Source organism: Panthera onca, chromosome A1 (assembly GCF_046562875.1).
Source record: "Panthera onca isolate mPanOnc1 chromosome A1, mPanOnc1 haplotype 2, whole genome shotgun sequence".
In the NCBI taxonomy this organism is placed as follows: domain Eukaryota; kingdom Metazoa; phylum Chordata; class Mammalia; order Carnivora; family Felidae; genus Panthera; species Panthera onca.
Window position 1 is genome coordinate 183,862,197 of NC_138339.1, and position 27,477 is coordinate 183,889,673.

Here is a 27,477-nt window from a genome sequence, read left to right on the forward strand (position 1 = left end):
GTTGAACCCAAATCTCTTTACTGAGATTCTAGTTCCTTACCCAGATGAATAATTCTATCTTTTATAATCAACTGGAATTATTTATATCTGTAGTATAAAGATAATTTAGCCTCCTTTCTATTAAATTAAGTATTAGCTTCTATATTTTATTTAAGACACCTTAAATACAAAAACTGTATCTTCGTCTTCTTTATCCTTCTATGTTTGTTTCCATTCATGATCAGAAACATATTTTTATCCTTACATAATCTGAATGGCAGGCATATTCAGTCTGTTGGTTGTAATTCAATTTATTTGTTGTTGTTGTTGTTGTTTTGCTATTTGATAAAATAGAAATTTAACTATAGCTTTCAAATACGTTACTTACTGTATTTTGGATTCTTTGTAATAAAACGGATTGCCAAAGTTTGAGGCAATATTAGGACAATATCTGCTGATTCTCAGAATCCTACTGAATACTAATACTGATTACATTTTAAATCTTGGCCAAGAACATTATAAATTAGGATGATGAAGAATTGAAAGAATAAAAAATCTCTTTAGTTATTAATTTTTTCCTAAAGCTCTTAGCTAAGTTTTGGAAGAAAAAACATGTATCTTCACAAACAACATTTAAATGTATATGTCATTGTTTCTATATTAAAATATTTATGCTTATATATTTATAAAAATGCCTCTTCATAATATTTTTTATGAATGGTATAAATTGATTGAAATGGCAATGAAGTCAAATTTATTTATGCCATCAATAAAGAAAGTTTTTTTCAAATGCACACACACATGTGTTTATGGTAAACATAATAAAGCATTGCTCCGGTTTCTATAAACCCCTTCCAAAAAGAACAGAAAAATCCAATATTATAAGTCTCTATCATTTTCAACCTTATGTTGGTTTATAGGAAGATACAGGACTAGGTTAAGTATTTTTCACATAATGTTTGAATTTAATATATTGGACTAATTTTTACAAAATAGAAATAAAACATAAATAAATAGTACTTTGCTAACTGAGAATCCAAGTCACTTATATTTTATGATTCATCAAAATTCTAAAGACTAGGAAAATCAACTAAAAGATTTAATTTACGGGGCACCTGGGTGGCTCAGTCGGTTGAGCGTCCGACTTCGGCTCAGGTCAGGATCTCACGGTCTGTGGGTTCGAGCCCCGCGTCGGGCTCTGTGCTGAGGCCCAGAGCCTGTGCTCAGAGCCTGGAGCCTGCTTGGGATTCTGTGTCTCCCTCTCTCTCTGACCCTCCCCCGTTCATGCTCTGTCTCTCTCTGTCTCAAAAATAAATAAACATTAGGGGCGCCTGGGTGGCGCAGTCGGTTAAGCGTCCGACTTCAGCCAGGTCACGATCTCGCGGTCTGTGAGTTCGAGCCCCGCGTCAGGCTCTGGGCTGATGGCTCGGAGCCTGGAGCCTGTTTCCGATTCTGTGTCTCCCTCTCTCTCTGCCCCTCCCCGGTTCATGCTCTGTCTCTCTCTGTCCCAAAAATAAATAAAAAAAAGTTGAAAAAAAAAAATTTTTTTTAAATAAATAAACATTAAAAAAAATTAAAAAAAAAAAGAGATTTAATTTACCTTTTCCTGAAGATATCTGGACTTGATTTTTCAGTAGCAATAAAAATATGTAATTGTAGAAATCACTAGATAGAATTTTCATAGAATTAAAATAATAAATAGTAATACTCGGTATGTAATTCAATAAGCTAAGTAGTTTACCTGTGAAAGTGTTTTATTTAATATCTTATTTTTTAACTCACATAGAATTATAATTCTGTAAAATTCCATTAATTTCAATGTTAATTTTTAATTTTTTTAACATTTATTTATTTTTGAGAGACAAGAGAGAGACAGAGCACAAGTGGGGGAGGAACAGTGAGAGAGGGAGACACAGAATCCCAAGCAGGCTCCACGTTCTGAGCTGTCAACACAGTGCCCAATGCAGGGCTGGAACTCACGAACCATGAGATCATGACCTGAGCTGAAGTTGGACACTTAACCAACTGAGCCACCCAGGCACCCCAATGTTAATATTTTAGAATTAATTATAATTTGTTGTGGGTTGCAATGATATAGCCTATCCTAATTATAAAAATCTGTTATAAGGAAATAAGTGATTTTTAAATGTACCATATATGATGATGAATATATTCATTGATTTTAAAAGGCTTTTAAATTTACCTCATATGCTGGGACAATTTTTATGAGACCAACTGTAATGGCCTTATAAAAGATGTCATTTATAGGGTATTTATGACATGCCAAATTATCTCTAATTTTTTAAACAACACTGTGCTAAATAGGTATAATCGAAGAAGAGTATTATGAGGTTTTGAAAAGTTGTTCCAGACCAGACAGTTAATTACATGGCTGAACTAGGATGCTTACCTAGGCTGGCTGGTTCCAAAGCTGGATGAGTATCAGAAGCTTAAAGAATCCTTTATAGTCTAAGTGAGCAGCTGTCTCATATTCAGAAAGACTCGAAGAACTAGGATTTCCTGGACTTGTTACCGATTAAAATGTCAATGACTCAATATAGTTGATTTTTAAAATATCTTCCAAATGACTTTGATGATCAGCAAGATACGAAAATCCAGGTAAATATGGTAGGCAAGTATAGTACAAATAGCACTGCATCAGAAGGGAAACCTATGTTTCATTTCTATCCTGCTATTTAAAACTTCTAGGAAGATCATATAATGTTTTAATGAATTGCCATGTGGTGTCTACTTTTTTCTCTTCATATGCTTCCTGGTATGAATCGGGAAGCTGCAAGTAGAATGCTAAGAAATCACTGAACCCAACATCAGCTCTAAACCGCTACAAAGCGTATGTGACAGCTGCCTCTTTAACGAGTGCCTCAAAAACAAATAAGCCTTGTTGGTGTTCTACATTATGGATTATATCTCATGGTTGTGTCTATGTCATCATTTTCCAGCAATAATCCTAATTAATCCTCAATAATCCTTGGTTAAGTAGGCTACAGAACCACGGCACTTTTTTTCCTCTAAAGGTCAGACGTATTTTAGTGACATTTTTCCCTTAGGGTTCAAGCATCAGCCCCTTCAGGCTGAGTCAGAAGGTGACCTAAATGACTCATGCTCTTCAGTACTTAACTATTCTTTCTGACCCTGAGGATTTTTCCTGGCTTATACTAAATACTGTAACTACCTTTCCATGAGAGTGAATTCTTTCCCAGAGGCTGACTTGATATCTTCTCTAACTAGAGCCCCAAAACAACTTCTCAACTAGTCTTGAAAGAATTTCTAAGAATGGCACGATATTATGGTGATTACAATATAGAGTAAACTATAGAATACATGTATATTTATATACATATATACAGCTAATTACTAACTCTATACTGTACTATATATATTATATATCTAGTGCATATATATATTGTATACATACACACAAGTATTTGGTAAATATTTGAATATTTAATTTCTGGCTGTTTCATTTATCCCCCATTTATTTTGTACCAAAAATGTGTATAAATGGTTACAAATTATCAAAGGTTTATGGATAAAGATTTTAAGTCACAGAAGTTAGATAATATGCCCAAGATAAAAGAGCTAATATATGACAGGTGAGATTAGGAGTCCAGGTATTTTGGGTCAGCTAGGTGGCTCAGTCAGTGAAGTGTCGGCCTCTTGATCTTGGCTCAGGTCATGACCTCACAGTTCGGTTGGTGAGATGGAGCCACCTCTGGGTCTGCACTGACAGAGCCTGCTTGGGACTCTCTCTGCCCCCACTCTCTGCCCCTCCCCTGCTTGCGTGCACTCTGTCTCTCAAAATAAATAGACCGAAAAAATCTAAGCATTTTGGTTTAGAGCTAATACTCTTTTTTTTTTTAATTTTTTTTTAACGTTTTATTTATTTTTGAGACAGAGAGAGACAGAGCATGAATGGGGGAGGGTCAGAGAGAGGGAGACACAGAATCTGAAACAGGCTCCAGGCTCCAAGCTGTCAGCACAAGGCCTGACGCGGGGCTCGAACTCACGAACCACGAGATCCTGACCTGAGCCCAAGTCGGCCGCTCAACCGACTGAGCCACCCAGGTGCCCCAGAGCTAATACTCTTTATAGGGGCAATATTCATATTATCTGTCACTGCCTTTCTTCTTTCTCCATATTAAATTGATATAGCAACATCTACAAATTTCATTTTAAGGTGAATGAATAAGTCTAAATCTACAAAAGGAGAGTCATTATTCAGATTGTTTAAATGTATTAGCCCATAAATATATTAGCCCAAGGATATCTTTTCTTTCTTTGGATGGTTTCTTAGAAAAGTTCACATTAACAAAATGCTTACACTTTCTACTCAATTAATCGTGTATATATAATATATCCACTTTGTGTTTGGTGCTGTATTTGATGGATTGTTTGTTAAAATAGAAAAATCGAACAGAAAAATAAATTGTTTTTGGTGATCTGAGAGAACGTTTTATGTAACTGATGGGCACAATTTCCATAGGTTAAAATTAGATGTCAATAAAGTAGTAAATTATGATATGTTGTGCACTAGTACTAAATAAAATTAATTTTCAGCCAGAGGGATCAATGAGGAGATGGGACTTGAACTCAATATTTAAGGATGGTCCTTAAAATCAGTAAAATACATGGAATTTTCTAGGAATATTTCAAAAATCCTATAAATATAAAAACATTTACATGTAGAATGATGTATGTGGAAATAGATAAAATGGAATAGACCTGTTGCTAATTTCCAGAAACTGTTCTGTAATATTGAATGATTCTCATCTCATGTGTATGTTTATTCATTCAGAAATATTGTTGACTGATAGCATTTGTGCAGGGTCCTGAGCAGGGCATGTTTTCTGCTGCTGCTGAAAGATTTTACTTCCTTTTCTAATGGTAATATAAAACTCTTTTAAGATAGAAATTATATATTAGCTATCCAACCATAATAGAGTCTGCAAATGGACAAAGTAGCCTAGATTAAAGGGAGAATCTCAAGTGTAAAGTGAATTCTACCAATGTCAACATAATTTCAAAGAAATGGCTTAGGAGAAAAATAAAATAGTATATATCTATATCTAGATATAGATATAAGTGTAGTATTTTTCATTCTCTGTATGTAAGATTTAAAATATTTTTAATGACAAGAGTACTTACATTTAGTTCTCATGAAAATTTTTCTCCTAGTAGATTCTGATTATTACTCTTAACTATCTTACAGCTGGAGTCCAGGGACCTATGTAATTTTAGCTATAATTAAAAAATAAAACAAATTTCCAGTTTCAGTTTTCTAATTGCATATAGGTCATGCATTTAGAGTAATTGAAATTTTCACTCATCATCTAAATAAGTGACATTATAAAGACACAGTCTTACTGTTTATTGGACCAAAACTAGTTTGCTCCATATACACTGTAGAGGAAAAAAAGTAATCAAATTAGTGTAATGAAGATGCACTCTAATAGATTAAATAAAGATTTCAGTACCAAGTAGTTGATGATCTTGAGTGATAAATATGACTGTTGTATAACCACCAAGCTTAATCTTTAAAAAATTGTAGTGTTCTAGCCTTTACAAAAAGATCTAACCTTATATCAAATAAATATTGTCAAGATTGATTAATATAGTTGTTATTTTGACCTCAGCTGTCCAAGTTGCAATCCAATTACAAAATATTTCTGTGAACATCTATAAGGACATTTCAAATTGAGAGAAGGTAACACATGATTGTCATGTTTATTCATGCAAAGAACAATTAGAATAGATTTATTTTGAACATGAAGGAAATTTAGAGAAAAACAAGCATTGTTTCTCATCTGAGAAAGAATTGTTGTTTACTTAAGGTTAACCATGAAAATAACTTACTTCATAGAATACACATAATATAGTAAATACAGATATAGAGAAAAAAGTACATTATGAAAGCCATGTACAGATGCATGCACTTTGCTCAAATAATTTCCACAAGAAATATTAAATGCACATACATTGTTGTTACCATGGAACTAGGTTCTGGGGATAAATAAAGATAAAATTATTTTTGAGGAACTAACAGCATGCCATGGAAAACAGTTATATGAGCATTATAAAAATATGTACAAGTACCATAATGGAAACATATATAAGGTTTGATAAAAATGCTAAGAAGTATCTTACTCCAACTATTTTGGCATTAGTTGTGGGTACTGGGATGGGAAGGAGTTGGTAGATGGCAATTGGGAAAGCACCCTGGAGAAGTGATTCCTAAGTTGAGTATAAAATAACCATATTAGATGATATCTATGTCTGTAAGGACATCTACTCAAAACGGGTGAAATAAGTGAGCATATGCAGGAAGATAAGCATTGTGTTTAGGGAAATATATAATCATTTTGGTGTTTCTACATCAATTTGAATTAGACAGTAGGGACAGATGTTGGAGAAATAAGAGGCTATACCTAAAAAAAATGTAAACTTTATTCAAAAGGCAGTTATGTTATTCCAACTGGTCTGACACCAACTGTATGTACTACAGTTCAATTCTGATCCTAACCGCCGGGACTTGGCACAGACTCACAGATTAAGGGCAGATTCCTCTACACGACTGCTCTCACTTCAGATGCCAGCTGCAAGTCTTGAAGGCATGATTGGGCCATCCCACTTCTGGCCAACTGGCTACAAATTTAGGGGTTTCCATGATCAATCCCATCAGGTTTAATAATTTGCTAGAATGGTTCACAGAACCCAGGAAAGTACTGTATCATAATTACAGTTTTCTCACACAGGATACATACAGGGTGTAACCTGGGAGAGAATGCAGAACTTCTGTGCCCTTTCCTCACAGAATCAAGGAGTGTCACCCTTCTGGCACATCAATGTGTTCACCAACAAGGAAGTTCCACTGGGTTTTGGTGTGCAGAGAATAAATTGAGATTTCATTAATTGGGTATGATTGAATTCAAATACATGGGCAGATTTAATCTCCAGCCATGCTCCCTTTCCTAGAATTTGGGCTAGCTCCAAGTTCCAACACAGTAATCGGGAGGTTGTTCTTCCTGGTGACCAGCCTCCTTTCTGAAGCTAAATAGGACTGACCATGAGTAACATCATGAAGAAGTTTCAATATTTATCAGCCCTTGACTAATATGGTTTAATCTATTTTCCTTTCTTCTTTCCTCACATTATTTTGAATCAAATCCTAAGATACCGTCCCATTTTACTTATAAATATTTTGAAAGGATTTCAGTTTTAATTTGTCTTTACTCTTAGTCACAAACATTATTAAAGACTATAGCACAAAGAAATACTGATATTGATATAAAACTATGTAATAAGAAACAAGGTCTTATTTATTTAAACAAGCCACTTTATGGCTAACAAGTGAAGGGGAGTTATAATTTTGAGAGTCAAAAAGCTTAGGCATTATCACCACATATTAATTCATTTTATAGTCCTCAATGAGACTATTGTATGTATTTCTGTACCTTTCATTTGAACAAGCAGAGAAGATATTTAATATTTAATTTACAATATATTTTACCAGCTCAGCATATAGTGTGAATATAGAGTACATCAAAGTTGTAAATGGGGCCTGGGTAAACCCTGAAAAAAACAGTACTTCAGATGTCTGCTAATTTTTAGAAAAGCGAAAAAAGCAATTTTCTGTTCAGGAGTGAAATAAATTCAATGCCCTGCAAAATATAAAGAGTTGTAAAAATGTATACCATTCTGATAAGTTAGTAAATAAAAGTTTGATGTGAAGTAATACAAATGAAGCCTTCAAGAGGTAATAATTTAGAACCAAATAAATTATGAAACAGAACTGCCAACTGATCATGAAAAAAATTAATCTATTTTTGTTAATCTGCTGGTTTGTGGGTTTTTTCTTCTGTAATTAACATAAACTAAATTTAATAAAATCTGTTAAATGGGGAAGTGTTCTACTCCAAAATAAAACGCTTTGTTAAAATGACTAAATCCTGAAATGGCTAGACAAATTCTTAAAAAAAAAAAAAAAAAAAGAGGATTCCTAGAAAGGAGATTAAGAAACCCTGCTCAATTTGTAGGTATTTGTAGGAGTCAGATCAACTAGAGATGGGCCTCTAAGAATGGTATGCACCAAATTATTTATGACAGGGATTTGTTTATGGAATTGGGGAAAGGGTTACACCGTTTAGCTACAGTTGTTGCTTTGTGTCTGGTGGTGGCTCTGAAATAACAAGGGCATGCAGTATAGACAGAAATATAAGGTGTTGGAGAGAGCAAAGGCAAACTGGAACTTGTATAGATGAGTGGAGAACCCAGGAGGATGAACTGGAAGCCAGATAGCTTCTCAACACCTTGAATTGTCCAACTTGAGTGATAGAGATGATTTGCAGAAGAGGCTGGTGCTATTTGTCAAGGGCATAAACAAAAATCTGGCTCAGGAGCCAGCGGATCTGGAGGAGGAGATCTAGCAGATGGCAGAGGAGGTGGAAGCCCAGTTACTGTTTCAAGCCAACAAGGTGAGTCAGCAAGTTTCAGACACTGTGCATGAGCTATAATTGTATCCGATCCTACACTGACACCCTGAGCTTCAATCTAGCTGTTGTTCACTTCCACCTTCTAAATCTTACACATCATGTTTTCCTTATGGCCAAGCTTAGCCCAAGAACATAGAGGGAAAGAAATTCTGGGAAATCTTGTTTCAGCTCAGCTAAGTTGACACAATAGAAAACTATCAAGATTCTCTTGCTATCTCGGAATCTACATGCATCTTCATTAACCACAGATAAGTTCTAAAGTCCTACTTCTTCCTAACATGATGCACACACTAACCATCTTCCTAAACAAATTTAAAAAGTCCTTATATTTGTCTTTAGCTGATGATGCTCAGTCCTTTTCAGGATGAATCACACTGTCTCTTTGATGTTCTGTAACCTAAATATTGAGATAGAAGGTTAGCTACTATTAACATATCTAACACTTGTTGATTTTGTGGAAAAATGTTTACACTATATCCCTTACTGAAATAAGTTAACTATTCCTTAACTACTGAAGACCTCATTTCAGCAGATTAGTTACGAGTTCATAATTGGTGTTTGTCACTACCTCTTCCCACTCCCAGTCTGTATTGCCTTTACCTTCAGCAATCACCTCAGATGCTTGTAGATTCTTGCTTGGTTGAATGAGCAAAACCTTTATCCCTAAGGTGGCTGGGTCATTACACATTCTGACTCTACTGGGTTGATGGATTTTCCATGGGCTCTAACTACAGGACATTGGAGTGCCCAACGATCCCCAGAAAACTAAGTGTTCTCCTCCTTATACCATATTTTCTAATAGCATCACAATTTCTCTTTTTAAAATTTTTATTTTTAGAAAGAGAGAGAGAGAGCATGAGTGCTAGAGAGAGGCAGAGGGGGAGAGAGAGAGAGAGAGACAGAGAGACAGAGACAGAGAGAGACTCTTAAGCAAGCTCCATGCTCAGTGCAGAGCTTGACACGGGGCTCTATCCCATGACATTGGGATCATGACCTGAGCTGAAATCAAGAGTCAACAACTGAGCCACCCAGGTGCCCCCACAATTTCTCTTTTATACTAAAGATCACTCCAGACATATAGCAACTTCTTCCTAGTCTATGTATTTACTGGTGTTGAGTAGCTAGAACAACAGGTCTTAGGGTAGAAACTCAAGTCTGTAATTATTTCAAATCATTGCAATGTCTCCCGGTGGAAGCAGGATTTTATTTAATGATACTGAATCTGTGATATAAAAATACATGTCCTCATATATAAAAGTAATTTTTTTTCCTTTTTGTTACAGTTGCCTGGTCAGCGTATAATCATAGAATGAGTTAAAAAGTTTTTCATTAACCCCTCCCTTTAACCTACTTTGGCAATTTGAAATTCCTTTTCAATTTTTTTTTAATCTTTTCACATTTTCTGCTACAGTTTGATAATGAAACTCTCCTTTAAATAATTAAGCTACTGGCTAATCAATGCAGTCCTCCTTACAGTACCTGCCTGCTCTGTAAGATTTTGATATTACTCTGCGGTCACGCTGGGAAAAGTCCTCTTTTTGGATGCTAATTCTTCCAGTTTTTAGGTTCAAAATTTTCATTGCCACATTTCACCATGAATCTAATTATATGTGCCTTATTTTATAAAAATCTAAATTTATTCTTGTAGAAATATAGTTCTCTACCACTTATATATACAGAATTCAATTATCACTGTTTTATACGTGTTGCATTCTATTTCTTTCCTTGCTTTAAATGTGATTCGTCTTTTGAATGCGAAATGTATAAAAATGTCCAGAGAATAGTGTAACACACATGTATCTCAAACAAGAACAACAAAATAGTATATGTGCTTTTTATAAATTATGAGTTAAGGAAATATCACTTGTAAAGTTAACACTTCAGTTTGATTCCCTTGCTTCACACCTGCTATGGATTGTTGTACAAGCTCAAATTTACACTGAAATCCTATGCCTCTTGCAATGGTATTAGGAGATGAGGCCTTTGGGAGGTAATTAAGTCATAAGTGTGGAGCCTTCATGAATGACATTAACGCCTTTACTAAAAGAGGCCCTAGAGAGCTCCTTTGCCCCTTCTATCAAATAAGGACAGAAGTCTGGGACCCTGCTGGGGGCCCTCACCTGAACATGCTGGCCCTCTGAACTCCTACTGCCAACTCTCAGAATGGTGAGCAATCTGGTTTTTTTATAAGCCACGTAGTCTGTGCTATTTTGTTACAGCAGCATGAAGAGACTAAAATGCCACTTGTAGAATCAAACATGTGAAGTCATTCAATATACTTTAAGTTGGCATATTAACATTTTTTTAATCATTCATTCTATTTATTTAATAAATATTTCCCTGGTGCCTAATATGTGGCTGACAATGGTCTAGACATTGGGAATCCAACAAAATATAAAACATAGTTTTTGCCATGTTGGCAATTATATACACGTTGCCTCTCACCTTGGTATGTTCACATATCAAATGATCTTGTACTCCACTCTTCTTCAGACGTTCAATTACAGGTTTATTCTCTAGATCTTTTCATGATCAGTAACAGCCATCTCCTCCTTAAACTAATCTCAGTTGCAAGAATGTCAGTATCTGATTAACACCTTCTGTTTTCCAGCTCACTAACCGTACTACTGCAATTACAACAATCCTTCTAGCCCACCATAATCTACAATCAATTAATACTTCCATCTATTTACCGTCTCATAATACTCATATCTTCTTTTTCCCCATAACCTGATTCAATTCTATGATCAATCTTTGTAATCATTCTCTTGCAGACATCCTCATTCCTTTCAATGCTCTTATTTTTTTTACTCTCCGTTGCCAAAGCTGCTTCCCTGGCCTGGAACTATAACACTAAACTTGCTGAATTTGTCTAAAAGAAAACCGATCTTGCTGAATCTTCCCGTGTAAATCCACGATCAACGATTTCAGTTGAACACTCAGTGCTACTCCACCATCACACTTTATTTCTCCAATCCATCCCTTCTCGCAGTGAAAGATGACTATTTTGTATTTTTTCTGACTTCAAGTATTTAACATTTCCTGCCTATACGTACACTCAACTAGTATTCCTGCTTTATATTTCCCCAACAGAATTGAAGAATACAGAAGAGAATATCCATAAGCTCTAGTAATTATATACCCCCTAACTGTGACCATGTGCTGTATCTTATGTTCTCTCAAATTACCATTAATGAACTGCCAGACTCCTTTCTAGATTTAACACTTTTACTTACACATCCAATTCCATATCGTCAGTGCTGCTTCAAGCAATTGCTCCAGTATTTCTTATTTCTCCCTTCCTCTCTTGTAAGCATTTTTTCTCTTGCTACTAAATCTATAGTTACAGTATAAAACCATGTTCCTATTATCCTCATATTGAACAAAAGATAGGATTTCCCTCAATTTCATTTCTTCATTAATTTTTCCCTACTTCTCCCCCTTCCATTTCAGCAAAACTTCTTCACTTCATATATTCACCCTCTGACTTAACTTCCCTTCTTCCCTTTCTCAAACTCCTGCCAGGCTTTTGCCACTATCATTACATCATATCTTTAGCCAAGGTGCCAAGACCATAAGTGATTTCTCAGTTGCTAAACATAAGTTTCATTTCTTCATTCTCCTCCTGAGCCACAGCACCATCTGAAATAATTGCTGAATCACTCTCTCTGGGGAAGCCCTTTCTTCCCTTTTCCTCCAAGTATATTCCATGGTTTGGAGCCTACTTCCCTGACCACTGCTTCTGAATTTCCTTTCTTTCTCATCTCTGCATATATATCTTGGAGTACTCCAAGTGTCTATTCCTGATGTATTTTATTTTTGGCTTACCTGCACTCACTCAGAAATTTCATTAAATCTCGTGCTCTATTTCCATACTCTGAAGAATTACAAATGTGTATCTTCAGTCAGAATCTCTCTCCCAAAATTGACTCAATTATTTAAAGGTCTATTGATAGCATCACTTGAATGTCTAATAGATATTTCAACAGTAAAATACCAAAAATTGAGCCCTTAATATGCTCTCTCCCCCCCCCCAAATTCTTCCCTGTTATATTAGTTTTCACGAATTCCTTATTTCTAGTTGTTCACACCAAATCCCTTAGAGTTCTCCTAAACTGCCTCCCCACCGCAACATTATTCAAGTCTATGTAGTAATCTTCTTTGCTTTACCTTCAAAATTAACCAGAATGCAAACATTTCTTAATACTTCTGATATTATTAACATTTTGGTCCAAGCCACCAAAATAGGTTGAAGGCTTGGAGTTCCTCACTACTTTCTCTGCCCCTGCCTTTGTTCTTATTATAGTACATTCCCTTCAAGTTTTGCTTTGTTTTTAATTAAAGTAAGTACATTTTTTTGAGACAGAGAACGAAAGTGTAAGTGGGAGAGGGGCGGAAAGAGAGGAAGAGAGAGAATCTTAAGCAGTGGAGCCTAGTGTGGGGCTCAATCTTGTGAGATCATGACCTGAGCTGAAATCAAGAGTCAGAGGCTCAACCGACTAAGCCACCCAGGTGCCCCTGGTCAATTCCCTTTAAAATAATGGTCAGATCACATTACCTTAGCTCAAAATCCTTTGGTGGCTTCTTATCTTGCTTATAGTAAATTCAAAGCCTTTACAAGACTGACGAAGTGCTATGTAATTTTTAGCTCCATAGGTACATTATGTGTGTTTTGTGCAGGTACACTAGAACCCCATCTGTGCCTTGTCACTCCCTCTTCTAACAGTACAAGACTGCAAGTTTTTTCCGAAGACTGACCTGAGCAACTGCTGTCATTGTGCCCTCAGAGCTGAGCGTCCATGGAATTTATATTCCTTCAAGCAGCCTTGGGCTTGAGGACTAACTTGTGCTGGTGTGAGAAACCCCAGCCATGTTGATTGCAGCTGAGATCAGATCTGGGGGCTAATTTGTACTCCAGAATTCCCCTGCAAGATCACAGTCTTGCTTTGCTCCTTCACCTTCCGTTTTCTATTGCACCCTTCTTTTATCAGGTTCTTTCTGGAGAACATTTCCACAATAAATCGTTTGTATGTATGTATACTCTCAGGGTTTGCTTCTGGAGACCAAAGCCCAAGACAAGTCTCTATTCCAGTTTTCTTTTGGGCCACATCTCCTACTACTGGACCCCTTATTTACTCAGCTCTAGCTTTGTATCTTCCCCCTTTTACTTTTCCCCATGACAGCAGGCATGTCCCCTTCTCAGGTCCTTTGCATTTATTCTCAATGTCCTCTTACTCCAAGTACCTGTAAAGCTCAGTGTTTCACCCTTTACTTGTCCTTGTTCAGATTATACCTTACTTGGGAGTCCTCACTTCCAGTACACAATATATCCTATCTTCCCATCTTTCTTTTCTCCATTGCATTTATCAGCTTAAAGTACAATGTGTTTAATGGATAACACTTATTTACTGTCTCCCCTCATCACAATGTAGACATCCTGAAGGCAGGAAGTTTCTCTGTATCTCCAGATCCTTGAAGAGTCCTTGGCCCACTAATGTGTCAAAACAACTAATTTGGGATGAATTGAATAAATACACATTCAATAATAATATGTAAACATTGTGTTAATTTGTACAGAAAATATATCATACTGTATATCATTGTGAAGCATTTTTTTGTCATTCACATTGTTTTTGAAATCAATCCATAGTGATATATATACATAAGCATCATTCATTTTTAATTGTTTCATGATATTTATCATTTAGAAGTAGTTTTAAGAGGAAACATGTATTTTAGTCAACATTTATATACAATTTTCCAAAATATTTACTTGTAGAAGAGAGAGTCTGTACAGTTAAATTTTCTAGCAGTGAAAAAGTTAATATAAACACCAATTCAATATGAAAATATTGTCTCAATCACTAAGCATTTCTGTCATGGTTTTATTTTTTAACTTCTTAGACTTCTAAGTTAAATTGAAATTTTTGGGTACAAATGTCATATTGTTGTATCTTATAAATATAGATAATCTTAACCTTTAAAAAGAACAATTAAATTGCAGAACACTTCCTGCATAGATAGATGAATGATAAAATAGCATAGAATAGTAGTTCATTCTTTAAAATCTAGGCAAGAAAGACTAATTTCAAGGTCCAGCATTTCAACTTCATCTTTAGTTTTGAAATAATTGCTAAAATACTTTCTTAGATGAAGAAATTCAATTGAAATGAATGACAAAGATCGTACTAAAATCAATGTCTCTAATGTTAGGAATATATTTATGAAATGTAACTCATGAGAGATTTTTCTTGAAAGCTCAGAAATAAATACGAGATTACATATTTTTGTAATATCTTAGGATAGTGGGTTTAAAATGAACACATAAAATATTTTGAAATAAACTGATTTTTAAATACTTCAGAACAAAATGCCATTTGTGAAACAAGGTCAGTATTAATTATCAACTTGATCTTCCAATATAGAAATGTGATTTGGAAAATCATCAATCTATAGAAAAGTCTTCCTTTTTTTTCTTTTTTTTTTAATACCACACTGAAATAAAATGTTTCTCATTGCCCCTAGTTGTTCTTTGTGATCAGAGGCCAGTGTTATCAGTGTATTTGAGTGGAAGGAGCTGTACTGTGCAAATTAGGAGACCTGGATTCTGATCCTCCTCTAACTAATATTTCAAAGAGGACTAAAATCTGGAGATTTATTCAGATACAAATAGTGTTCCTATATTTGAAACACACACAGTTTTTAGAACTGTCTAAATAAAATATACTAAATTATTATATTTAATATGACATATTAAATATATTAATTATATTAAATATATTAAATATATTATAAATAAAATATACTATTTTCACCAGAATATAAGCTATAACAATATAAAGCAGTTTCCCAGTGTTCATTATACATTTTTAGTATGAAAAATCAGATGGTGAAGTAATACATCATGTTATCTACTGGAGAAACATCATCATTACTAAGGATGAAGTTGTAAGATAGCTTCTAATAATGAAGCTGTTACACATTAAATTTCCAAGTGTTTTCAATTACAACCTATCATTGTGCTGAACACAAATTTGTGAGACAATGCAGACACCATTCCTATCTTATGAAGTAATTCATACAGTTTCATTGTTATTCCCAAAGTGTGGCTGGTTAACTGTGGCCACATATTATCTGTCACTGAGAGGTTGGATGTATAAAGTGGTGGGCTGGAGCCAGCTTGTAACAGCTCACAAGGATAGGTTTTCCTCATTTCTTTCCAATTCTGTGTTTAGTGACATAATATTGATAACTCTAATTACACCAGAGAAATTGGTAAGTACTATAAACACAATTGTTTTGTTTTGGGTTTTGTTGTTGTTGTTGAGAGACAGTTTACTAGCACACCACTGACTGTTCTCTCTCTCTGAATCAATTTTGGCTCTGAGATGACTTCGACCAATAGATTTTGGCAGAAATGATCTGTACCAGTTTCCTGGCCTAATTCTTCAGAAACTGTCCTCCCCTTTCTGCCTCTTAGAATATTTGCTCTTGGAAAATGCCCAAGCAATCAGTGAACAGGCCCACATAGACAAAAACTGAGGGTCCCAGTTGATGGCTAGCGTTAGCTTGTCAGCCACCTTCAGCTGGATCCTTAAGCAGTGGTCATTCCATCCCAGGTGACAATATATAAAACAGAGATGAGCTTCCCCCACCAAGCCCAGCCTGAATTGCAGATTTGTGAGCAAGGCAAATTATTGTTTTGGTTTTCAGCCATTACATTTTTGGGTGGTTTGTAATGGTACATTAGATAACTGGAATGCAGAGACACAGCTTGAGTGTAGACAAATTAAGACTGGACCCCACCTTATGGAAAGTTCTTCATGCTTCTATTTCCTTCCCATTCCTCCATAACAGTACTGGAAAAATAAAGAATATATACCCTATTCTGAAGAATGCAGAGAAAACCCAAAACTAGTGGTTAAACGACTGTTTTTCTAATGGTATTTGACAGACACTTTCAAAGTCACTATTGTGGAATCATTGCAGGCATTCTGAGTCAATGTTTCATGAGTAGTATATGCCTTCTCTTTCCCTGATTGTAAATTTCCATGTAATAAGAATAGCATTTGAAAGTCAAGTCATTTATCTTTGTTGTGTGTCTAAATTTAGCATCTATTTTGTTTATTTGCTGACTGCCAGAAATATGATGAATAATAATATTGGAAGAATTGGCAGGAAACTGAGCATGCATATGAATCACTAAGTCAAATTATAGTAACATTAAAAAAATTAACTGTAGGGTAATGTAGGTTATCTTTCTTATTGGTATATCTGAAAACAATTTTGTAGATGTTTAGAACAAAGCAATCAAGAGAGAATCATACTGGTAACAAGTTAAAGTGTTAGTAATTGTAGATATGTCCACAATAGCATTAAAATATTTAATAACCTGCTATTAGTGAGTAAAACATAAAAGTACAAATCAAAACATTACACCTACTTTCAAATATCACAGACTCAAGTCTCGATTATCTGTCACCATGAATATTGTTGTGGCATTCTAAATGGTTCTGTTTTTACCCTCCTTCTCTAGACCTATTACTCCAAAAATACACCTCTAAAATAAGTATATTCTTGCACAGAACCTACCTTTTCATTCTAAGGAATAAACTCTAAATCCCTGTATTCTATACAGTTTCTCTTTTCAAATCTCAAAACTTCATTCTCTTTCTTAACAAACTAGGTTACTCTCTTCCCTAATATTTCCCACACATTCTCATCCCTACTTTTGACCATATTGATGCCGCTATTTGAAAGTCCTTTCCCTCCATCTATATATATTGAAGGTAAAGTCAAATATTAAGAACCAGTTCAAAAAGGATGCATGAAATATTCCCAACTACCCAACTCCAAAAGTAGTAGCTCATGCTCCTGTATTCACACTTCTCTATTATAGTACTTCAGTTATGTTAATATTTTATTTATTTCTATAAAAGCACATTTGTACTGCTAATAGTTCTCCAGTTTCTAATATTATTTTTTTCATTACTAGTATTGTCTCTTAGTTTAATTTAGTAAATGGGTGCACAGAGTCACTTCCTTTCCCTTTTGTAGCTAGAGGTAGTTTTGTAACAACGTCCTTGCCAACTGTTTTAAGGATAAGTCTTTCACTTAAAAAATTATGCTTGGTTCTCCTTTAAATTGTTTCTCCTTCCCATGAGACAGGACTTGGACTTAGCACTGGTCAACCAAGTTTGACGATGCAGATAATAGCACTAGTTGAGGGAGATGAGGCACAGAGGTAAGAGCCATACACCCTGGATGATCTAGTGGTTCAAAACTGCCAGCCTACACTGGCCTACCCACCTACCTCATTGTTATGAAAAACATATATGATTCTATAGCCACCTAGACTATATATCCTAACATACTAATGCACTAATCTCTAACTTTCTGAGTGTAGAAATATCACAGACACTTTTTTCTTTCTCCTATACCTACCACAAGGACTTGCAGACATTATGTGTTCAAAATGTCTTTGTTACATTGCATTGCACTAAAAACTAATTTTATTTGTAGGAAAAAAAATCCATGTAAACTTTTGTTCATTAGATTGGCCTTATCAGCATTAGGTCATCTTATAGTCCTCTATTAAAATAATTAGATCATTACTTTTACTAAAACATTAAGATATTCATTGTTTATAATACAAGTCAGTATGTTTCAGAATTAGAGTATATGTGGAAAGGAAATGGTGGCTGAGAGGATAAAAAGAGCAGAGAAGAAAGACTTCATAAAGTATCTGTGCTCCATTTATAGTAATGCTATGTGCATAAGGGAACCTCTTAAAAATGATCCACAAAGCAAATGGTATTTCAATAGTAAATATCACAAAGACCAAAGGAAATTTAAATCTAATTCAGAATTATTCAATAAAGGTCAGTGAGAAGTAGGTGGGGAAAAAAAGAACATCAGATGATAGGAATTTTCAATAATGTCCTCATCAGAAAGGTCAATCAAAGTTATTTCCCTACTGTTTTCAAAGGAGGTAAAACTTTTCAATTAAGAGTTGTTGAGTAGTATTAAAGAGAGAAGACTTTGCCCTCAGCAATTTTTTTAAGTGAAAAAACACAAGTCATTTTATCTTAATTCATCACTGTATACAAGAACCAGGACTTAAAAAAATAATAATAATAACAAGGCTAAGATTTTGCTATAAGCCTCCAGGCATAGGTAATATTTCTCTCCTCACATGGCTTCTGTCATCTTGTAAGCAGAAAAGTAGGAGTCCTACTAAAGCCTGCCTCTGTGCAGCTTGAGTATTAAACATAATTCTGAGTCACAGAGTTCTCACAGCTTCTGTAAAAGCTACAGGAAAAGATGCAATTCAAACAAAATGTTCCATATAAATTCAGGCAGACCATGAGCATAATGGACCTATGTGAATAAACCCTTGAATCACAAAATTTCACCATGAATATAGAGAGTTGATGGCTTTACCGTTTCTAGTTGAAGGATTCCACAAAGTATCTGATTTCTGGTATATTTAGGGAATTGGCCTCATGGTATGTTATAGGAGCCACAAATGCCCCATGGTGGGGGAGGGGAGGGGAAGTCCCATGCATAATAGAGAGTGTTTACAGGCTGATATGGCTAGAATTTGGATGGTTTGGACATTTCCGAGTGGCCTCAAAAGAGAGTTGCTGGGGGTCACTGTGTTAATGAACAGATAAAGTGCTCATCCAGACACAGTGGAATCAGAACGCAAGGGACTTTTATGAGGAAAATATCTCAGAGGTGGACAGAATGACAATAGTACATAATACAGCACAATTACATTTAGAAGGAAGTAGAACCAATTTCCTCACATTTGTGTAGAACATAACATGGAGCTTCAAATGTGGCAGGAAACAAATAAAAATCTTAGCATACACAACCATCTTTAAGATGAGCAGTTAGAGAAATCACTCCTTGGCCACATAACAAAAGCAGTGGTGTCATTTGGACATCAGAAGTCTCAATAATAATTACCATAGGGACCAGATTAGGGAACATGGAATTTGCTAAATTGCTATGTTGGCTCATTTGCAATATCCAATGGGACCTTCTAAATATCACATAAAGATATGTGGGAAAAGAGCACAAGGTCTTAATTACAAGTAATCTATGAAATTAAAATGTGAGATTATTTTGCCATTAAAAATGCTAAAGCAATCTCGTTAAACATATGAAGCGCGGACATTCTAACACACTGTTGAAATGAATATAAATTTATCTTATATAAAATAATTGACTACTTTTATAAAAACCCAAAAAATATTCTTTCAGTAATTCCAGCAAAGGGAATTTATTCGAATGAAATATTCACAGAACAAATGAAGATTTACAAATATGTTTACAAAAATATTAATAAAACATTTCACAGTAAATAACCTATATAAGGAAATTTGTTAATAAGGATGGCATAGTTACATATGGAATATACACAACTGTTGTGAATTATATTTGATTTTGCCTGGTATCTATTAATGTGGAAAATACATAATATTAAACAGGAAGAGTAAATTACTTGAAACAAAGAGCAATAATGATCTACTTTCTGAGGAAAAAGAGAATCAAGTTTCTTAATTCTTACTTTGAGAAGATCAGTGTTGTTGGAATATCTAACATTGATATTTGAGTTCAGAGAAAAGACATTGGCAGGTTAGTATAACAAGGTTCTCTTGAGTTAAGAGATCATCATCACGGAATGCATTAGTACCTGGGCCTTGATTGCCATGGAAGATATCTGGGTTTTGCCAAATCAAGTCTTGGGCCAGAATTAATCTCAAATAAGGTAACTTAACAATGTGGACATGCACTTGGGAGAGGTGTGTGTGTAGGTGTGTGATCAAATGGTATTTCACTGGGAATCAAGAATTATGTTGGTGTATATTATGGTATATGTATTATGGTTTAAAATAACCCTGGAGAGAGACATTTTTTTCATCCAAGAAACAAATATTGAAACTCTAGCAGCAATGTCCATTGTTACATGAACACATAAGGGAGAACACCATATAGAAATTGCCTGTTTACAGGAATAATATTGCATACTAGTAAAAGCAGCAATGGAAGCAGAGAATTGATTCTGATTGCTGGAAGATCGTACCTTCAAGTTTTACCCATTGGACCAAATGAAGCCACTGACTCCTTGGACTCAGTAAGTACCAGGTTTTTGTTTTTTCATTTTTTTAACTTGTCAATGGAGTGGACACTGTACCAAGAAGAAAAGAATATTTTCCACAATAGGCAAAGTGGGAAAATAGAAATGTGATATTGTGACTTTATATTTTTAGACAGCCTATAAAAACATGCTTGGACACTTACTATCAAGTGACATGATCATATTTGCATTATAGTACTTGGTGTTGACTCTCTGGAGAATGGGTATAGTGGGACAGGCTATTTCTATAATAATTATACCTAATTACAGACAGAAAAGGCTTGACCTTGAGAAGCTGAAATAGAAATGAAAATTAAGCAACTTAGGAATACAGACTATTCATTAAATATAAGTGAAAGATAATTAAAAATATCAATAGTTTCTTAGGATTGGAAAATAGATAGATAATAGTACAAACTTAGAAAATACAAAATTATTTACATATAGACAGAACTTATTCAATTTTGGACTTTGTTCATACCTGTACGATCTCTAGATGGAGAGGTGAGGAAAAGCAAACATGATTATATACATAAGTCTTAACTTCAAGTTCTGATATTAAAATAATAGGTTTAGGAATCAACACATACAAGGTCATTGATGCCACAAGAATAAGCAAGTTGGTGGAAGGAAATAATAAGAAAGTTTGTGAAGTGAGAAGAGCAACAGGTCTAGGAAACTCTGTAAAACACCAATATATAGAATGTACAAAAGATATAAATATGCTCATAAGAAGATAGTAAAGATAAGAAAGAGGAAACATAGAAATAAATGGAATAGTCTTTCAATAATATCAAATGAAGTAACATTCATTAGGTATGGGAATTAGGAACTCCTTGGTGACCTTCCAAATAATAGCAGTTTTAGCTAAGTGCTGAGAACAGAAGCCAGACTGCAGTGGGTTGAATAGTGAATGGGAGGTGCAGAAGTAGACAAAGAGAGTCAAGGTTATTCCTTTGAGAATTCTGGAGTAGAAATGGAAGACAGCAACTTTGAAGTAACTGAAAGAAAGAAAGGTCTGTGCTAGCATATCAAAGTCATTTTTATCTTCTCCTTTAAGTACATTTAATAGTCTGGATGTTGGTAAAAGTTGAAACATGGTAAGGATTATTCTTTGTGTTTGAAAAAAATCAAGGCCCCTTTGATAACACTCTTTTAATCCTGTGATTCTTACAGTTATAAATGCAGTTAAAATTACATTCAATCTCATCAGAAATATAGCATCTTAAAAGATTTTTTAGGATGAATGGGAATCAACTGAATTTCTCAGTGTCCCTACAATTCTTTTCATATGTAGTTTCTTAGTACCCACAAATGATATTAACAATATTTGACCTCAGAGCAGCATTCACATCAACATCAGAAATAAGCACTAACTGGGGAGACCTGGGAAGTGAACAACACTGATTAGACAACAGCCAAAACCAACCAGTTCCATCAACAGTGTATCAAAAAGGGAATGCAATAAGGGGAGGGGGTTATATCCTCCATGGAAAATTTTGAAACAGTAATGAAATAGAATAAAAATGGGTGTACGTTTTACCATCATTGTATATCAACAATTCTAAACAACGTATGTCATAAAATACTGCTTCCTTCCTTGCTGGACTACGTCAATTCCCACATTTAGTCACTATCCAGGTATGTACCAATTACTTATCAGTCGTGTAACCAATAAGCATAACATTTTTTAAGCATCCACTACGTTTCTAGCATCTCTTTAGCTGCATAAAGACACATACACCTGCATATACTAAGCAGACAGTTGTGACATTGGCTTATTTTAGGTTTCCTCAAAATTGAGAGGAAGGGTAAGTAATAATTTTTGTATGTGTACTGTGCCTGGTTAACACCCCAGAAACACTACACACTTCAACTATGCAAACTTTAATCCACCTAAATAAATTATGCATTATAAAAATGTCTATTTTTTACACTGAATAAACTGAAATTTAGAAGGTTAAGTGACCTACCAGAGGACATACAACCACTAACTGGTAGCATTAAGACTTGACTCCAGTGTGCTTTCTTTCTCCACTGTAGTTCTTAAAATTGTACGCCAAAGTTTTCCTAATTGCAAAATCTCTCAAGCTGCCAACTTGATACACAAGTATAATGCAAATTACCTCCCCCCCCCCGCCCCCCGGGTATAGGATATGGAGAGAAATAGAATACTACATATAGTAAGATTAAATTAAACAAAACATGCTGCATGGAAAAAGTTTACATAAATGTATTTGATGTTCTAGTGAGCACTTTTAATGGGTGTTAGAAACTGCTCAGAAGTGAGAGACTGAGGCTATAAGACATGGGCTGCCTCTCATCAGCCAGCTCTGTCCTGATTCAACACTCAGAATCTTTTCACAGTGTCAGACTGCTGCTCTACTTAAGAAGAGAGGAAGAAGAATTTTCAATACCAAAAAATAGGGAGGAAAAGGTATGTATAGTACTAATGTCATGGAAAAATACCAAATGCATTAAATTTGTCATGCAATTCATTCTAAATAACAGTGCACTTCAAAAATGACATCCAAAATGATATTCCAAAAGCTATCGTGCCTGCAAAAATCTTTACAATGTACACTATTAGAGTACAACATTTTAAACCAATTATTTCATTAACTGCCTTGCTATTATATGTAAGACAGATTTTCTTTGGTGAGTGAATAGAGATGCAGATCAGGTTTGATAATAATAGAGGCAGAGTATGACTAAGAGCTTTATGTACCAGTAGTTCTGAAAGTGGTTAGCAAACTGAAAGGTAAATTAGAAACTGAAGGTGATGTCAGATTACAGTGTGACTTAAAGAGAAGGAGTCTGGAAGCTTTTATTTTCACCATATTACCTGACAAGGCCAAGTGGGAAGCTAAGATTCAGTTTATTTTTATATAAACTGTAAAACATTAAATGATATTCTGACCTTTCCAGTTTTACTATATGGAGATTACAGAGCATTTAGTTGTAATGTACAATTTACTTGGTCTTGTCTATTTATGCTTGATATTTGCATGCAGAATAACTTTTAAATGCACAGAGCACATAGGAAAAGTTCGCAAGCAATGTTCAAATTTTACCTTGAAGCGTAAGTACTTAATGCAGAATACTGATTCTTCATATTAATACTCTGAGCAGAGAGGTTTTTTTGCAATATAGCTATACTTAGTTTTGTCATGTGAAGGAAAATGAGATATTAACTCATTTTAGACAAGTTCACCAGCTATTATATAAGATATCATTCTGATAAAGCCAATGACCAACTGTGCTCAGAAGAGGGGCCTGTGTAGTTATTAAAAAGCAATTATTAGTAAAGTTTGGAAAATGTTCTTTTTGTAAAAAGCTGATGATTATATAATAGGTGAAATGGATAAAGGAATAAATAATAACCAGTTTACTGAAGAACAAGTAGGAAAATGATTGCAAGTAGAGAATTGATTTCCTACTTTGATGATAGATGTACTATTGTCCTTCACTTTCAACCAAACTCAAATGACGAAAGTTCAGGCTTAAGAACAGCTTTCTTTATAGAGAATTCAGATTATCTATCACTGAAAATTTCTTTTAAACTTTGAACATAATTCAAGGATATCACAAAAAAAGAACATATATTTTCACAAAAAGAACATACATTTTCAACTATATAGAGGTTGTTACCTATTCATATATGTATGGAGACACATTCACGCATGCACACAAAACACACCACATAGAATACAGATTATAAGGAAATACATTAGAACAGCGGTTTTAGGATTACAGGGGACATTATCCTACTGTAATTTTATATGTTTTCTACAAAATTATATCACAAATTAATTGATTGGAAAGTGTTATTTCTGAACTAATCAAAAAAGTTTCCATTTGGGCCAAGAAAAAATGTGTCTATGGTGGAATTGACTCAGAATTTCAACATTTGGAGGTTGACATCTCAGGCCCTCCACATCCTTCATCTGTGTGATAATGGGCAAATAATTTAACTATATTTTTTTCTGCCTAATCTTCTAAAAATATAATATTTGAAGGATTCTTGTAAGAATTACATATAATTTTTGTCAAATTCATGAGTTCTAATATATTGTGAGTTTTTTAAATAACTTATTTTCCTTACTCTTATTCTTTTATTTTTAATTTTTTTAGTGTTTATTTTTGAGAGAGAGAGAGAGAGAGAGAGCGAGAATGAGCGGAGGAGGGGCAGAGAGAATGGGACACACAGAATCTGAAGCAGGCTCCAGGCTCTGAGCTGTCAGCACAGAGCCCGATGAGGGGCTCGAACTCACAAACCATGAGATCATGACCTGAGCGGAAGTCAGACACTTAACCGATTGAGCGACCTAGATGCTCTTCTTTTAGAAGAGTTACATTCATAATAATTTTAAAGTATGTTTTTGTTTCATAATAAACTATTTGCAGTAGGAGCAGCTACTATTTGAACAAGCACCTGGCTTTAAATAAAGATGTTGGAAAAAACATTCTTCCATTCTTTCATAAGATTATTTTGGTTTGTTCAAATATGGTTCATGGTAAATGTTTTAGGATCTAAATCTTTATTTATTTATTATCATTATTATTATTATTATAGCTTTTACTTACTTATTTTGAGAGAGAAAGTGCGAGGGAGGGGCAGAGAGTCCCAAGAAGGCTCCACACTGTCAACACAGAGCCCCATGCCAGCTCCAACCCGGGAGCCATGAGAACACATGACCTGAGCAGAAGTCGCATGCTTAACTGACTGAGCCACCCAGGGGCCCGAGTATCTAAATCTCTGAGAAAAAATCTTTTACAAAATATTTATGGGTTTTTTTCTTTCTTTAGTAAAGTATGTTAAAATCTGAGCAAAATCACAAAAGAAAACAGTAACAATAAACTCATATGCTAATCCCCCATTGCCAATTAGGTAGTAGGAAGTCTTTTGACTAAATGTACACATCATCTTATATTTAAAATTTTGTTACAGATCACTATTCTTTACCATTTTATTTTTTTTTTAATGTTAAGAAAATTTTGTGGTTTGATTGGATAATGAGGCATTGACACATCTGAGTAAATCAATATCTGGGCCCTGAGGCAACTGTTTTCTCCTTCATTTCTTTGGGTTGCCCGAGCAACTTGTAAATAGATCAAAACAAAACAAAACAAACAACCTTTTGCATTACTTAAATTTTTCCAAGGCATGTGCTGGTACAATATAAATCTCTGACAGATGCAACAACTTGAAACATCATGCACAATACCTTGGACTGCACTGCTCCCAAGGCCGCCCTGCTCATTTGTGTCTGATATTTGGAGCATCTGGGGGAGTGTGAATAGCATTGGGAAGAGGAGGGAGTAGGAAACAGCATGAGTGCCTGGCTGGGAGTGGGTGAGACCAAGTTGTGCAGGGCAAGCCTGAACGTGTCATTGGTGCAAACCCAAGAACTCTTGATGGTCTTTAATAAAAACGTCTGGTGGAACCTCATGATAGGGTCTTCAACAGCCTCGAGCTGGCTCACAGCCAAGTTAATTCTGCAGCTATCTGGTGTGGCTGATGGTCCTGCACCGTGATGCTGTGCTGGATTTTCTGGGACAGAACGCTAAACACCTTTCCGACAAGGGCAACTTTCCCTTGGAACTGCTGTCCTTCCCGTGTAAGGCATGATGCGTCAATATAAATTGCACCTAGTTGTGTTCTATCATTACCAAATCACTGGTAGTAATGTTGAATGAAGCTGGATCCAGTCCCCTCCCAAGTTGACTGGGCTGTCATGGGACTTGATGAGACTCAAGGCACTGGCACCATAGCAGCAGTGGCAGCGGCAACCCAGCCCGGTCTCCTTACTTTACCATTTTAGAACTAAAATCACCTGTAACATCTTTTGTAGTTTCAAGTAAAAAAAAAAAAGTGAATTTATAAAGCTTGCTAAATCTGACAACTGATTAATATACTCAAGAATTTGATATACTCTCAGATATTCTGAAATGTATTTTCAGAGCTTGACTTAGCTGAAAATAAGTTGAAATAGATTTTTCCTCACACACTTTATTTTGTAATATTATAGGTAATAGTAAAGTTGTGTGGATTGAGGACAAAAATAAGAAAGCAAAAGATGCATCTCTTTAGGAAAATGGGCAAGAAATGAAAATATTGCAGATCATAATATATATGTATATATATTTTTAAATCTCTCAATGTATAATCCTATTTTTTGGATATACATGTGTTTATACTCAGAGAAGATGATTAAAGGTCCCACAGACTACCACAAACACCTCTCCATTCTCTAATTATTAACATTACTTGTAATCAGCATTCTGAAAATACTCTTATCTAACATATTTAAGCAGCCCCCAAAACCTCTGGCAGAGAGAATATATCCTATCAGCCACAGCAGCACCCCTAAGCCATTTCTTAGGATTAGCCCAAGAACCATTCTCAGATGACCCTACTGAACTTCCAGATCATGATATTAAAACACAGTGACAGTTAGCTGGAGGGTTGCAGCTGCATTTTCGTTTCTTCTGTTAATGGTAAAGCTCTGAAGTCTGCTTAAGGGAAGGATTGCACAACTTCCATTTTCTGACTGCCTAAAATTATTTTTCTGAGAAATGATCCTTATAGATCACTAGCAGGCAAAATTGTTCTGTTTTAGAAGACCCCCTAAAACAGGTAGAATATATAGGAAGGGTTATTCTCCTCAAAATATAGAATAAATGCTCTGCCTTTAAAGGAATATTTTTGGATAGAAAGCTTTAAAAACAGAAGCAGGAAGGGTAAAAGCACATTGGGGCTCAGTGCCAGAGGTAAATGCATATTGTATTAAAATTCACCTGAATGTGAGGACTGTTTCACTTCATTATCTCCTCTGC

At 35.0% G+C, this 27,477-nt stretch overlaps 2 long non-coding RNA genes across 4 annotated transcripts in view; one reads left to right on the top strand and one right to left on the bottom strand.

Annotated features, from left to right (window-relative positions):
- The window catches only part of LOC132681942 (uncharacterized), a 167,652-nt gene that overhangs the window by 35,160 nt on the left and 105,015 nt on the right, over window positions 1-27,477 (bottom strand). The window lies entirely within an intron of this gene.
- Window positions 1-27,477, top strand: part of LOC132681943 (uncharacterized) — a 64,643-nt gene that overhangs the window by 22,607 nt on the left and 14,559 nt on the right. For 2 of the 3 annotated variants that reach the window (XR_009611338.2, XR_009611337.2), the window contains exons 2-3: window positions 20,513-20,634; window positions 23,005-23,074. This is a non-coding gene — a long non-coding RNA (uncharacterized LOC132681943). The remainder of the gene's footprint in view (window positions 1-20,512; window positions 20,635-23,004; window positions 23,075-27,477) is intronic. The other variant, XR_009611339.2, reaches the window with a different exon arrangement.